Genomic DNA, 4,712 nt, shown 5'->3' with positions numbered 1-4,712 from the left:
TAAGCTTCAGATCACAGGAGACTAGAGTCAAATGCAAGCTGTTTGTGAAATTTGCTTCTTCTAAAAAGACAGAAGTCAAAATGACAATGTAATTTGAAAGCAACACAGTACATAATCAAACCCTCCTCCTCCTCTTCAGCATTCACTGTTTGAAAAGCGGTCTTCAAACGAACAAATGAGGCAACCAGCAAGCAAAGCAGGAATTCATCACAGGAGACTATGTCATGACCTTCACATGGCATTCAGGTAGCTGCATTAAATGCTTCCCAAGCAGAGAGTAAAGGTCTTTCAGATCATATCTGAAAAAAAAAAAAAATCTTTCCTCCCCCCAGGTGTTAGAGGCAGAACACTTTTGGTAATCTTCCCAATACAATTGCAACTGATGCACAGGATGAGATTAAGTTAGCCAAGCATCATGGCCTTGAAGATACAATGCCGTCTTAAAAGGCTTTGTCCAGTCTTTGCAACACCCCTGTACAATGCCCACTACCTCCTTCAGTTCTTCCCTTACCTCCTGGCTCAAACTGAACCCAGCCACTGTTTTAGCCCTTTTGTTTCACACCAGTCACTCCCAAATCTTGTTTAAGATCAGCCAGAGAGCTCTAGAAGGTGCCTTTGCAGCAGGCTTCTAGCTCTGTGGGACCAATTTTCTACCCACAACAGTGGGATGGCTGTCATGGGGGATACTTTATGCAATGGAACAGTCAGATCTTCTGCTGGAGGCAAAAGACAAGCAGGTCCCATGGCTTCCTCTTGGCCATCCTCCACTATCTGGGATTTAAAGAGGATTCCACACAGAGAAAGACTTTAAAAAAAAAAAAATGCAACAACTGATACAGTATTAACAAATACAAAGCTTATTACAAAGAGCCAAGAATACAGAGTTTGGCAAGGGAGAGTATTTCTGCATATTTTGCACTCTTTATGTATCAAGCTTCTGGTGTAACTGCCACAACTACACTGTTATTTGACTGACAGCATTATCCCACTGTCTAGATTATGCGCTCCGGTTCCATATTAAGTAACAAAAATAGTCTCCTGTGGACAACAGTACTTGACCTGCTGGTCATATATGTGTGCTAGGACACGAGAGAAATGAATCAGTTCTGCTCACTCAAAAGCCTCTGTGCTGTCTGCTGGCATGCCATTAACATTCCAGTTTCCTTCCGACTTCTAACAGGCAACTCTCAACACCTTTTACACAGGGAAATCTCAAAATGGCTGGTAAGATTCTTGGCAAAATACACTCTTCATAACTGTTTCCACAGCTTATGAGCCTTTTCCTGTTCAATTTGCTGTTCAGCCAGCAGGAGATAAAAAAGAAAAATAAAAGTAGTTCTGTAACCACTGGAGCTCTGTAAAGCTGACCTCCCATCAATTTGTTCCACAAGAGTGATGGACTTTGCAGGCTAGCAAACTGTGAGCTGCAACTGAAGCTTTCCCAGAAGCTAGGGCATATATCAAGTCAGTCAATCACAGACTTGCAAATTTCCCAGTGCTTAATAAGCTCATAACTGTAGCTTCTCACTCAGTGATGCTTCCCTGTTGTTTTTGGGGTTTTTTTTTTAAGGTTTCTCTGTGCTTATTTGTTTTGAAGAATTCTGTTATCAGGAATTCTTACGCATCTTAAGGTCTCTTCCTATCAAATTTGGTTCAAGACGGCCAGTGGCTTCAAACCTAATTAATAATGGGCAGTCAGACACTGATAACTGCCTACAGCTTCTTTCCATTAAAAAAAATCCATTTTCCTGCTAATATCACTCTCTGTCACACTCCAGGACTTTAGCAAATCAGAATCTTGACAAGATCCCTCAGTCTCAAGTAGAATCAAGATACCCTTAGTTTTTGCCTTCATGATGGACCCTCCCAGATCTCAAAGAAACAAAACAACCACCCACGCACCTCTCTCTGCTCTTGAATGGCCTCTGAAATTTCTATCACTGCCTTGCACACACCAGAACCAGAGATGAAATAAAAACACATCACCACTAGAAGTAAAAAACTTACATGACATAGTAATGCAGAAGATTAAAGGGGAAAGAAGAATCCTTTTCTTTACTACTAGCAGATCTTTCATTTTCTTTACTACTAGCAGATCTTTCATTTCTTGAAAGGAACTTTCCTCTGCTAGTCCTAAGGACAGCACTCAGGATCATGAGGTCTTAAACTGGCACGAGAAAAGGAAAGGTCCCTGTTCTCCCTTTTTCCCCTAAACCCAGCACCCTACAGCTTGTCAGTACTGGCTCACCATACCCACTTACACCTCTGCAACCCATTATCAGCAAGAGGTCTACAGTGTTTTAAATAGCAAATGCTCTGTCCCCTGATTCACTGGGGTTTTCTTTTCATGCTCAGGTGGTCACTTGCTAGCAAGCTGCCAGCGCACTGTCAATTCTTGGATTTGTTTTACAATATCCTGACATAAAAGTGTTGAGGAAGAAGGAAGAGTCTGGAAACTGCATCTAAATCTCCTATGCAACACAGCTCTCACAACCTTTTTTCTCGTTTTTCTCTTATGGGTTTGGACCAACCTTGGGCAATGCTGGGTGGGTAGACACTGGCTCAGTGGAGGAAGCATGCAAACCAGCAGCTCCACAAACTGCCTCCACCCTAAATAAAGTCTCTCCTTTCTATTTGCAGGTGGTGTTCAGGGCCATGATGCCAGGAGTACTGGCCACGCTGGTGTTAAATGATTCAGTCTGCTGCATCAGTTTGCCAGCATCACCTCACCCAGCAAGCCCCCTCATGCAAAGCACTCCAGTACAGCACCAGAAGCCATTGCAGAGACTACAGAAGTCATCTAAAAATAACACTGGGGGCAGTGTTCCCACTGATAACAACACTATTAGAGAAGAATCAAGTTTTTCCTTGTCCAAGCAGATAAACAGAAGGTCTCTGCAGCACCTGGAGCTTTCCTTTGCAGTCAAACATAATCTGCGAAATCACGGAAAAGCATAATTTGTGACTGCCACACCAACACGCCTCTTGTCACAGGCAAGGTATGGGCATGCAATTCCTGCTTGGCAAGCCTGTTCTCTCCAGCCAGCTGTTATTTCAGTCGTGTTTATGTGCACTGTTCACAGGCTCAGCCACGCAGTCAGTTGACTGTCAGAGCTCTGCTGCTGCAGCACCCAGGTGTTGGCATCTCAAAGTTTGTCTTGTTATCTGTGGGTTTTCTAATCACTCAAGACAGCAAGGGTAGGAGGGACACGAGTTCCCCATCAGCATCTCTCCATGAAGTCATCCAGGAGTACAGTCTCACACTCCGTTCTCGCTATCTTCCGACTCGGAAGCACAGAACAAAACCTGGCGCAATCAGGTTGTTCTGCAATGAACATCTCTGCCCTGCCATGACTAATGGCCCTTCTGAGATTGGCAATGGCCCTGCCTCGTAGACTGCTTTTGGAATGTCTCTGACATGCCGAGTCCTTTCCCTCATGTTGCAAAAACAGAAGAGCAAACCTAGCAGAAGCAGCTTGCCCAGTCATCTTGGTTTCATGAACCCCGAGACAAATGCAAGATAGGAGCAGGTACAACCATAAAGCCACAAGTTAAATGGATTAATAAGCTGAGAAGATTCCTATGCAGCTAACCAAAATAGGCAAATTCTTACTTACCCTGCAAAACAGGGCAGCTTAGATTAAGAGAACATCCCCAAACCCAGTACCAAATACACACACTGTCAGGAGACAGGATACCTATAGCTTGGTGATACTGAAACCACAGGACAAGCTTTACAAGGAGATATTTGCATAGGCACAGCCATGACCAAAGGACACAGCATCAACAGCACTGGATGGAGAAGTAGGCCAGAAGATCACTAGTGCATCACTAGTTTTTTTGCCACAAATTAATGTCTCTTCAAACCTGACATTCCTCCCAATATGACTTAAACGGGAAGAAAGGCAAAAAAGAAAGGTGGACAGTTTGCATTTATGAAACATAATGCCCATTAACTTGGAAGATGTCCATGTTTTCAGATTATGAAGAAATACAAACTGCTGCCTACATTAATGCCTAATACCACAGAAAGACAGACAAAAGTGAACTTCAACATAACACTGGGTTAATAACAGGCTGGCAGAGGTATATAAAAGACCACAATTCCACTTCTGCCAGCCAAAAAAGCAACTTTTGAAGTAGAGGAGCTGCACTTCTAGGAAACAAAGCAAAGGGTTATTGGGTGTTTTAGCCAGGGTTCAGTAACTACTGTTGAAATGAGGCCAAACATGAAGTGCATTCATCCCTCTGTCTTGTGAGAAGGGTCGATGATGGTATCACCACTTTGGGCCAGATCCCTGCTGCCCAGCAGCACTGCACCAAGCCGAGCCACCACTCAGGGACAGCTGGTACTGAATGCTGCCACTAGCCCGACCAGGCTGACCTGGCAGGATGCAAAAATCCCCAAACACATTGATACAAGTCTGGCAGATGAAATTTTCCAAGTTCCTTCGTAGCACAGCACAACTCCACAAAAGTTGCCCAAGTTTGTTCCTAAGGTACTGTTATACTTCTGTTAAATAATATTTGGAAGGTGGCAGGGAAATTCTCAGAAAGGCAATGACAGGTCCCAGTCACAGAGTGGCTTTGACTATTCTGAAGAAAACTGCCACAGTTCTCCCCAGGATGCATCAGACACTTTCAGACCAGGCTTTCCATCAGCTGCACAGATGCAGGGAAAAATTCTTACAGCATTGTGCGTGGATGTGAGG

Source organism: Chaetura pelagica, unplaced genomic scaffold (genome assembly GCF_000747805.2).
Source record: "Chaetura pelagica isolate M959 unplaced genomic scaffold, ChaPel_1.0 scaffold436, whole genome shotgun sequence".
Classification (NCBI taxonomy): domain Eukaryota; kingdom Metazoa; phylum Chordata; class Aves; order Apodiformes; family Apodidae; genus Chaetura; species Chaetura pelagica.
Note: the sequence above shows the minus strand (reverse complement) of the source record.